The following is an 11,656-nucleotide window of genomic DNA, read 5'->3' on the forward strand; positions in this document are numbered from 1 at the left end:
CATGTAAAGATGGCAACAAAAAGTTGGGCTATTCGTCACTGCTGTCCCCTCAAGGAGCAGTAGGCTTGTTTAATATTTGATGGCCATCTATGTCTTTCTTTTTTTCATTCATCCATTTGGCAGATTAGTGAATTAGTACATTTTAAAGAGTGTATTTATTATTTTAAGTAACAACATCATACTAATATCACACTGACAAACACTATTTTCATATAGTTAGGACAGCAGCATTCTTGCAATCTTCAGCATTATTATCTGAAGACTTGCAGAGTCAAATCTAGAACCGGTATGAAAACGGCATGACATTTGGAAGGGCTTTTTTAAATATGATCATGGCAAACCTCCCAGAGTCATCTCGTGACACCCTCAGAATCAGATCCACTGGTGCAACAACTACACGCCTGATTAGTGCCACTATTGGAAAGGTTGTATTCATCCATTCGTTTCAGGTCAGTTGTGTCTACTCACAAACCTACGTATGCAACCACACTTCCCAAACAGCGACCCAAAGTGCTTTTTTCCCCCGCATCTGCTGCAGGCTATATCTGTTACACCCTGTCTGAAGCTTCAGCAGCGTGACTGCACTTGTCAAACATCCCCACACATCGACATGACGTGTTCCATCCACTGCCAATCGGCTAAGTCCAAACGTATTGACGTGAAGCCGAAAACACAGGCTTGCATGAAGGATCAGCCGCGGTGTTTTCACCCAGAACGGATGTTTTATTCTGCCCCCATTTCTGAACACCCTCGGGCTACGTGGCGTGTAAGGAAGTTGCCTAATCAGCGAGCACTGTCTTTAATGATACAGGAGCGTCAAGCCCGCCGTTCGGTCTGCCTTTGTAATGACTAATTGTGCGAATGTATTGCATCAGATGAAATGCTCTGGTTTATGTTTAGATTGCATTTCTGTTTGGTCCCTTTCCCCTGAAGATTAGGAGAGGAAGTGAAGCCCATGGCCTCCCCTTGGATGGTTATAGGAAATTGAGAGTAAATGATTAAAATGGATGATAGTAGTGTGCCTGATTGCCCGGACGCGACGTGGAAAACACAGTCGCCACTTTCCGGAGGGTATAGAAAGTGCGAGGAATGAGGTAGTGGATCGGAAGTGACAAAGATTAAGTAAAGCCAGATATCAAGGGTATTCAGATAAAAGCCAAGCAAACTCCTGCCTTTGACGGTTAAGACCAAGCCAATGATGCTCAGTCTTTTTGCTGTCAGCTGCGGGTTCAAGGGATAGTTTGAAGATGGGCAGTATGAGCTGCTGATCCCCAGTCAGTGTTTTACTGCAGTAATGTGCTGCTGTGGACGCATTCTAGACTCCTAAAAGAATCAATATCAGTTTAAGTGAACGCTATATTTAGAATATTTACTTTGCCGTCAGACAGACCTTTCAGACAGGGAACTAAAGCCGTTATCGCTGCTCTCTTTAAAGCTACAAGACTCCATTGACCAGCAATTCCCGTGTTAATGGAGTCTGGTATTTAACTGATATTGATTTATTTAAAAATAAGTTTCTAAAATAAGTGTTGCTGTTGAACACAGCTTTGCAGTAAGTTTTCTATAAGTTTAAATGTAAGGCTCTGTTGGAGACATTTATTCCTCAACTATCTAATGTGTTTAGAGAACTGGTAATCTATATCTCACCCATTAAGAGTCCACTGGGCAGAACCAGTGTGGGAATCTGATTGGCCGTCAAAACCTGCTCATGTGTCTTGGTTGCTCAAAGGAGAAGAAACACTTAGTGACTGTTGGCCTTGATAAGTGTGACCACAGAGACACACTGGTTCAACAAGTACTGGTTTGGTGACTAGCTCGCGATCCAAGGATCAAAGCAATGCCGTACTGTATTCCTCAAAAGATGGGACTTTGTCTTGTTTTCATATATAGTTGATTGGTTGGCTGATACATTTAAATGCTCCTTTGCCAGCATTTATAACAATCCAAGAGCCTTCCCATTGCCCATTGGACTGTCCTCCCTCCCTCCAGATTCCCTGTGATTTACACCAAAAGCAATTACTGATATGATAAACCGGTTCAGTGTTGACCTATGCGGAGTGACACGTGTCAACGCCTATAGTCCGCACAGCCCCCAGCCGGCCGTGCAGTCAGTCTCCAAGCCAGCCAGTGGGGTGGAAAGGATATAATCAAAGGAGGCCAGGAGGACGCTGACATCTGGGAGTCTTTGTGCTGTAGGCCTAATTAGATGCCAGGGTGAAGGGAGGAGGCGCTGTGGGACAGTGTGTGTGCGTGTATGTGTGTGTGTGTGTGTGTGTGTGTGTGTGTGTGTGTGTGTGTGTGTGTGTGTGTGTGTGTGTGAGTACAACCAGAATGGGGAGGTTGTTTTAGGTGGGAGGGGGGGGGGACACCCATTTTTTAACATCTGCTCCAGGAACAAGGGAGGACCCAGCTGAGGTCACACAGCCCCAGACAGCACCCAGCTACAACGGGGATAATGTGAGGGGATAACAGCTTAATGATAACACTTAAACCCATTGAGGGATCGCTGTACAGAAAACAGGCGGTGAGCCTCGTGGATAAATGGTGATAATAAGCCCAGATTGGCCATGAATATGGATTGTCATGGCTCGGGTTTTGATACTGTTCCTTTGTAAGCCGAGAAGAATTAGGCAGCTGTGCATTTATTGCCGTCACCAGTCGTTCTCGTCTTAACTTGTAGCCGGACTAATCCTCCACATACAGTGAAGGTCTGCTGAGGAAACAGTGTTGCTCCGCTCTCTGCCTTTTGACTTTGCAGTGTTAGACGGACCACACTTGGCCACAAGTGACAATACTGCCCTTTGTACCTAATACAGTCAGGCAGTCACCCACGCACACTCTCAGTTCACACTGGGCGAAGAGTCGCCACAAGTAAGACGTCTTTGTGGGTGAAGTGTGTGCCTTGAACTTTGGCCCCTCTCTCATGAAAATGAGTAATTTTGCAATAAAAGAATGTCTCACATTTGCTTGTTTTCCTTGCAAATTTATTTAGTCACGGGTTATACATTAAACTGTACAATAAGTGATGGAGCAAATAAATGTAAGCAAATATTTACATGGCCATCTGGAGGAGAAGAATGAAGGAGGGAGAACCAAAGACTTTTTTGATTCCAGGCGCACAAGTATTTAATTAACGCTCTCATCTATTATAAACCTACCGAAAACAAAAAAGGTCTCAGAAAGAAAAGCCTCTTGGCCAAACAGGGACTCGGTCCTCCATGATCAATACCATGCCGCCCCCCGCAAAAAAAGAGCAATGCCAGGAAGTGACAGTGCCTGGAAATGGATGGTGGATGGGATTGGACATTGATTGGTGCAACCCCTTTTGCCCCAGGAACCGATTCATTTAGTCTCCATGCCCTGTGCCTGCCTTGAATGGGGGGGGCTGAAACGGGGTCAGCGCAGAGGCTTCCCCCGCGGTACACGGCCCAGTTCTCTCTCTATTTCTTCTTTAGAATGATTCATCCAGATTGCCATGTCCGTGGGAGCCATTCATTGAGGAGAAAATTGAAGCATGCAAGTGTCTGATGTGGGGTTTAACGTGCGGAGAGAGAGAAGTCCATCTGTATTCTAGCGGCACAGATGGTCTGTGCTGATCAGATGTTTTGAGTCCCTCTGCTGGCCGGCTCGTCTGGTCCCGCCTCTGCATGTATCCCGGACCAACTGTAGCCTGGAACAGCCTAGCGTGGAATTACTGGATCTGGGAGCCTCCAGCAATAAGCCATATCTCACCATAGTCTGTTGTTGTTTTCAGCAAACCAATCATTAAGCTTGTTCTCAATGTTTCCAGCGTGCACTCACTGTGTTCAAACCATGCTGGTAATCATAACAACTTGAAGTATCCATCACACGGGTGTGAACATGTTAGGCTTACTGTCGAGGCTAATAGGTCAATTTAATAGTCCCTTTAAAATTAACGTTGATGCTGCAAGTACCGGAGGATCTTTTTGTATTTTTGTTATTACTCAACACCAAGCAGAACATGTGCACACAAGTTATATGTTAAGATTGTACTGCATGAGTACATTAGTGTGCACAGGTACAAGTAGAAGCCTTGTGTCATGGATGTGTGTTCGTACACGTGGCTCACGTCTTTATTGTCCAGGACACCCTATATATAGCTGAATAAACAACATATGTCCTTCGAACACAATGAGGAGTACAGCTGTGAAGGGCGGCTTGGAAATGTGTATGGTTGCTATGGTTCTGGATGATTATTTGTATTTATTTGATGTATTTAAGGTAATCATTTGGTCCTTATATACATCCAGACAAAAAGGTTTGACGAAGGGCCCATCACGAATATTCAGCACCTTTTAAATTGTTTGTTCGCCCGAAGGTATTTCATTTACCATTTCTCTTAAAAAGGCAGGAACAACGTGACTGAGGGAGTAAAGTTTGATCTTGTGTCTTGAAACCGGTGAACAAACAGAGCTCCTTGTCATGTTTTGACAGTCACAGAGACGTGCAGGAGCACTGCAAGGACTCTCCAAATCATCTGTTGCATGTTCACAATAAGAAGACAGATATGCGACACCTCATTCTGCATTTTTAATCCACTCCTCTGTGCTTATATTCACACTCATCACCAAATGCTCCAGTTCTGTCTCCTCAAGTGTTCTGAGAATTAAATGTGTTTTTTTTCTTTGGTAAATTACAAATAATTTGCATGGGGCCCTCCCTCTCCGCCATTCAGTCTCTTTGAAGAGTGTATTATCAATATATGACTGAACCCGCTTGTTAAAGTACGCCTGTCAAACATGACTGATGGTCCATCCAATCAGCTCCCAGAGACGACTGAAAAGACTGGTTCTCTCACATATTATACTACACAAACACCTCAATTACTTCCTCGCCAAAAGCATGTCAGACAAGATAAAGGGAAACAATCTGCTCACGAGTGAAATTGTTTCTCAGTCTCCTTTAATGATAAAGATTCTGCCAGCCAGGACTTGTCTGAGCAGCATTAAATCTGGTTTAGTCAGCAGGACTTAGCAGGCAATTTAATGTGAGGGTTTAAACGGGCTGGAGGTCTAGTGGGGAGGTAAAAAACAAAAAAACAATGAATGCAATGTCGTCATCTTCATGAGGGGAGTCCCTACAATTCCCTGTGCTTATCCCACCAGATGGGTAGGATGCTTTAATATACATCCTGGGGAAAGAAACCAAATGAAATGGGCTTCCTGTCGAGGGACCCTCCACTGAAACCCAGCGTGCTTCGCCATGCTGAACTCTCCCATGATAGCCACAGGTAGGAGGAAAAAAAAAGCCAGAAAAATATACTCCGAGGGCCCAGGGGGGATGCAGCAAGCTAAGAGAGGGCAGAGGAATTTTCCGACCGTTATCAAAATACACAACCGTGCCCCCCTCCCTTTGGTATGCAAGCGATTGGCAGCTCACTAAATACCTGAACATAAGCGTTTCATCAGCAGGCTGCCGACAGCTTGAGAAACAACAGCGTGCTTGTGTGTGTTTATCTCTATGTTGTTGTTGTTGTTTTTCAGCTGCCACAGTGTAGTGTTAGCACAAAAGATCCATTTTGTCCGATCAAAGTCAACATTTTAAAAAGGCATTGTTGCCAGTTTTCTCTGTTAAAGACGTAGTTTTGATTGTGATGATTGTGTTGTGTGTTTACACTTTATTATGCGTTTTAACAAAAAGATCATTTGAGTCTTAAAGATAAGGCGTAGCTGCTACTAGCTAGCTAATCATCAATGTGACGACATCCCTTTGGGTGCAAAGTTATAAAGTTTACACTAATTTAACTGCATTTATTTTTTTGTAATGTTTTAAGCCGCCCAGATATAAAAACTCACACTTGTTTTGCAAATCTAAAACGTTTTCAGTTGCTTCCTTGTTAAACATTAAACATGCCTTGCATACAGGGCTAAAGTTGGGCTAGCTTAAATAAAAGAAGCCATCTTTTACTCACCAGCACATACTTGTTGCTTTAATTGATTAAAAACTAATAAAAATAGAAACATTTGAACCAATATGAACAAAAACTATTCAAACAAATGACCCATTAGCATGAATTAGCAGCCATTTCATCGAGCTCTGCACCCACTCGTGCACACTTCTCACAGAATGGAGGTGGAACAGTTCAGCCTCCCAGAAGGTCAGAAGACAAACAAGCAGGAATCCAAACTTACTCTGCGTCGGCCGGATCCTCTCCACTCAACAGCTCTGGAGCCAGCTCTCTACTTCCCAGACTCTCAGAGGTGTTTTGGTTCGGAAGACAACCTGATGATGTGGAATTTCCTTTGATGGCAGCTGAAAACATGCTGTCGTAAATCCCCCTGCAACACTTTGCAGGGGGAAGCCGCACACAAACACACACACACACACACCCACACACACAAGCACACACACTCTCTGTGCTGGCGCTGCTGGAAGTCTGCATCAACACCCAGAGAGACTTGTAAATAGAAGGGAGGGTGGTGGAGGGAGTGAGGGAGGCGGGGTGGGGCGGGAGGATAAGGAGAGTGAGGAGAAGTTCCACATTACATCACCAGCAGCTGTTGACAGGCCTGTGTTTCTTAACTAACTGCCAGGGCTGGAGGAGTCGCAGCACATGCCTCACTCACTCACACTCACACTCACACACACCTCCACAAACATCGACAAGACAAGACAGTGATCCCGTCTGAAACACTTTGATGAGAGACGGTGGAATTATGTGGAGCAATCACCAACCGTATGCAGACACGTGGATGCGTACTTCAAATCTGTCAGGTCTCTGTGAGGATCTAACGGTTTGGTCTGATGGCGTTGCCCGTCATCCGTTTACACTGACTGCGAGACCTGCTGACTCGACTGGTAGAGACGTTTCCCTGACTCAGACAGCAGTAGCTGTAATGGTAGCACTGCGGATCGAGAGCATTCCTCAAGTGTCTCGGCTTGGCAGAGCCAGCAGCCTGTATTTCTCTCTCCTTTCTTGCCTTCTCATTTAAATGGGAGCGCATGACTCCCGGCGTTGCTGCCAAGTCGACTTCTTTATGCCTCCCGGGAGCCACCGGCCTTCTGCTTTTCATTGGCTTCTCTGCAGGGCACTCCTTTGCGCGTTACATTCCTCACTGCCACCCTTCCTCACAGCCCACAAGAAGTTGAATCAACCTTATCCCAGATGGCATTTTTAGTTTATTTTTCTTTGTTTAATTTTCGTTCTTTTTTTTTTATAGAATGCATGCCATCACCTCTAATTAAACTTTGAAATTCCAGTTTTTTTGGTTTTTTTTAGCATTCTGCCTGTGTTTGTGTGAGAGCCATTCGAGCTGTACAGCATCGCCCGCCCACTGTGTGTCATCCCGAACCCGCAGTGAACAAATGCCCCGCTTCAGCCCATCTCTGGCGCATTCCTCGCGGTCTCAAACGCAATCGTTTCTCCCGTGATTCCATTCTGTTGTTGCATTCTTCCCCTCGAAGCTCACTGCATTGCAACATTGTTCGCTCACAGAGACGGAGTGGGCCGAGAAGGCCAATGAGATGGAGGGGAAATGCAACCGAGTGTTGAAGAGGTGCTAGGCACGAAGAAACACAACAGCACAACAGTAGCCATCGCTTGGACGTGAGAGACTTCGGGGTCCTGAGGTACAGAAACAGCTCCACAGGTATTATATAGGTTCTCTGTCATGGGAGCAGTGTCCTCAAACATCCACTCATTAGAACATATCTGGAGCCAGGTCCTTATATGATCCTCCGATTTGTAGAAGACACTCATTTCAAAATGTTGGTGAATTATTCAATGTTTTTTTGCATCTTGTCTACAAGTTAGACCACATAAATCACTTTTTTAAAACAATTTCGGCGCCGTTTTGGAGCTAAGCCAATGGCCAAGCAAAGACCATAATTCCAAACCAGCCGTTCCTCATGGGTATTCAATTAGACCGTAATGTCAGAGGCTCATCAGATCAATTGTGTTCTGTCGACTGGCATCAAATGTAATGACGGGTAATATTATGAGACGTTAGCATCTGATAAAGGAAGTCTGGGATTTCTTAATTGCAGACTTGTGATGCATTCTTTTAATCCAATAGAACAATCTGGAGTCAAAGTAATACACATAGGGGACACAGATTCTTTAAAATAATCAAATATGCAAGGGCAGGAGCAAACCCTGTTTGTTCTCCAGTTTAAAATGGCAAAACAAAAAGGGAGAACATGGATTGGGCCTACACAACACTTTATGGTGCGTTCACTGGCACTAGGGGAATATTCCCCACCACACAAGGAAGGAAAAACACTTCTACTCTCCTGAGCTTTTTATTCACCTTTATTGTGAAGGAGCTTAACTCACAAGAAACCTCAGGGCATCTGATCAGTATTGAGGAGTTATCAATTTGAGAAATCTATTACCAATTTGCAGCTGCAGTTTAGGGCCAAAACCTTGCACATGCATTGACGTGCACATGTGTTGGTGCCCTGAGAGTGCAGAGCAGGGAGGTAGCGGCTAACGATCCTGGAACGTATATGTCTCGACCTGCGGCACATCCGGACCCATCCCAGGCATGAGGTCCGACTGTTTCATGTCACAGGTCAGATCCCTGCAAGAGCACTGAGGAAACTATTGGAGAAGGGAAAGCCGTATATATTCTGCAGCTGTGCGGAGAGGATGCAAGGAGACGGGTCAAAGCATTTAGTAGGCTTAGAGCGCCAGTTCTTTACATTGCAACTATTCTCCGTGAAAGAAACCGTCACTCTTTCAAGGACAACAATCACATCCTTTTTTTTTAAGGTGAACAGGTCAAATATGGAAAGACTTTTGTGAAAACCACTCCAGGAAAGACTTAAAACACAAACAGATGCATAAATAGATAAACTGGCATTTGCCTATCGCCCCATCTTCTTCCAGACGTGTTGGGCTGCTTCACCCTTCCACCACAAGGCCTCCCTTTAGGAGGGCTCGGTGCGATTGCGGTTATGACCATAGCAGTCATAAAGCAGTCAGCTCAGCGGATTGCTGCAATACTTACAGCTCCTTCGGTGTACCTGTTTCATGGAAACATTGTCTCCTATCAACGGGACATTTTGAACGCGACTACCACAGACGTGTAATGGAAACACCAGACGATCCCGAAGGTCCACATGTGCTGCAGCGCTTTCCAGGCCGAAAGAAAGCAGGTATGAATGTCCGACCTTCCCTTTTGAGAGAGACAAGTACAGTGCATACGGTAAAGATTTCATCTTCCACAAATCAAAGACAATTGTGGAGTTTGCGCTGATGTCAGCTACTTTGAGTCCACAGGAGATCAAGCTACCGAGATGTAACGTATAAAAAATATGGGGAGACATCCAGTTTTGGCAAATGTTGCTATTTGTGTAGTCCGAGATATATTGTGGCGATAAATAGGTGGTTACTCTCCTGATGCTGTATTGTAGATTCTCATAACGTCTGATAGTATTTTATATTTATTCAAAGTGCCTTTTCGCTGTTTTTTTTTTTTTTTGCAGGACACAAGGCTGGGCATCCGGCCAAGTGCTTACTGTAGAACTGACTTCATGCTCAATGGTTTCCCGACGCGGTCCATTCCTCTGGCTGTGTTGCAGGATCGATGGCTGCACGGAGGAAGCGAGGCCCGTATCTTATGGCTGTCTCGTGCCATTTCCTCCTCTCTCCCTGAGGTGAGAGGATAGGAGAGTCAAACAAATAGGCCTTGTGTCCCCCCCCCCCCCCCCCCCATCCCCCCTCCTGTGTTTGTATGCAGTACCACGACCAGGCTTCCTGCCAAGTTCTCCTCCTCTGCCTCCCGACTGCAAAAGAAAAAGACAAACCCGAGCAAGCCACCTCCACCCCCCTGTACCCCCGTTTCTCTTTCTCTCTCATCAGAGCGCTGCAAACATAAAAGGAGGTAGTGCGGCAGAGACTGGGGGGGGGGGGCAGCATGTCCCCCGTGAACGTGCACAGATTAGGCCGAGGCGATGATGAAGGCGGCCGGGCAGAGGTGAAGGATGGAGGGGAGGGTTTTAAAGAAGAGGAGTAGGAGTAGTCGCTATTTCTGCTGCTGAGCAGACGCCAGCTGGGACGAGGAGTGGCATCCCTCGCTTTCTCTCCATCCCTCTCGTGCTTTCAATGAGAGCATTGTATGAGCTGGAGGAAGGATACGAGGTCCCATCGGCTGTCATTGACATGTAAAGAGAGCGTGGCGGCAACAGCTGACGAGATCAGCACCCTGTAATTAGCCGAGGAGGTAGGAAAGTGTCAACCACACACACACAGATCCATAAATGTATCCGCATATCGAGATAAAACTGAAATGTGCCCGGTGGAAACACAAGCCGTGCATCCCTGTAGGTAACATTAGGAGCTATCTGCTAGCCTGACCCAAAGCCTCTCTGTGGGGCCATAAATCTAAAGGCGTGAACCATGTGGTCCGGCCCCGGGGCGGCCCACATATCTAATGAAGAAAAAAAAAACAAAGGAGGACTCGGGGGAGAAGTTTGGATGCACAACTGAGACATTCATCCACGGGAGACACAGGTGTGATAAGCCGACTGTGAATAACAGCCCAGTCTCATCACACCTCATAAATCACGTCCATGCCGAATGCGGAATGTGCTGAAAGGTTTCTCAATGTGTCTTTGGATTGATATCATCCAGGAAACAGCACGCTGTAATGGAGATTATTAGAGTTTTTGTCTTTTTAAACTTCATACAGTATGGCACACAGCGTCATTAACATTAACCACAAGGACATCAAAGAGCACAACACGTCTCACCATTCCAGTTGCTTCAGCTTTTACTGTATGGAGACTTTTGTCATTTAACTCCAACACAGAACTCTCCCTATAACCACAAGTCTCATTTCTCTCTCTCCATACAAGTTAAACAAAAGAGACACAACGTGTTAATCAGGCAGCTTAAGGAGTGCTGAAAGGTGGATTTCAGAGCCAGACTCACTTACGGCCTTCGTGCCAAGAGAAAGGCCGATATTGATCCTCTCGTCTCTTTCCTTGGAACAAAAGCATACCTTCCAAAAATGTTGAACTATTCCGTCAAGCATGGATGGATGTGTGTTATGTTTGTTTATACACTCTCTTGAGTGCAGCTTTAAAAAGGTAATGAAGCATATTGGTGAATCTAAAGCAACACTGACCTCAATCCATGCTGTTCTGTTATCGTCTGTCCAACGGGCCTCCTGCAGGAGGACAGTGTGTATATGTGTGTGTGTGTGTATGTGTGTGGTCGGGGGGGGACCGACATACAAGTAACCGTGGTGATTAAGCTCCTCTTTCAAACCTGGGTCTCATCCGAGGGTGGCCCTTCTCTTTGAAACCGCCACGAGCGCTCGCTCAGAAACCCACCGATGACAGTTGTTAGGAGATGATGAGTAGAGCCCTCCAGAGTGGAGGACATCGACCCACGAGACCCGGCTCTCCCACGGGAACCCGTGTGGGAGCTGCCCGTGCTCCCCTCCACTCCTCCATCACCCTCCCCGAGCTCTCCAGCGAGCCCTTTGATGTCCTGTGATCTGGGCAGACGTGGAGGCCCGTGAGCCTGCAGAGAGAGATAGCTTGGAAAGTTCCCCACCAGTGGGCATGCGGCGACAGACAGACTCGATGTCCTTATCTCTGCATAGTGAGCATCCAGCTAGATGGACACGGATAGACCACGTAGGAACCGTGATGGGAGACAGACAGAAGCTTCACAGGGCTGACC

The sequence above is a fragment of the Cyclopterus lumpus genome, chromosome 2 (genome assembly GCF_009769545.1).
Source record: "Cyclopterus lumpus isolate fCycLum1 chromosome 2, fCycLum1.pri, whole genome shotgun sequence".
Taxonomy (NCBI): Eukaryota; Metazoa; Chordata; class Actinopteri; order Perciformes; family Cyclopteridae; genus Cyclopterus; species Cyclopterus lumpus.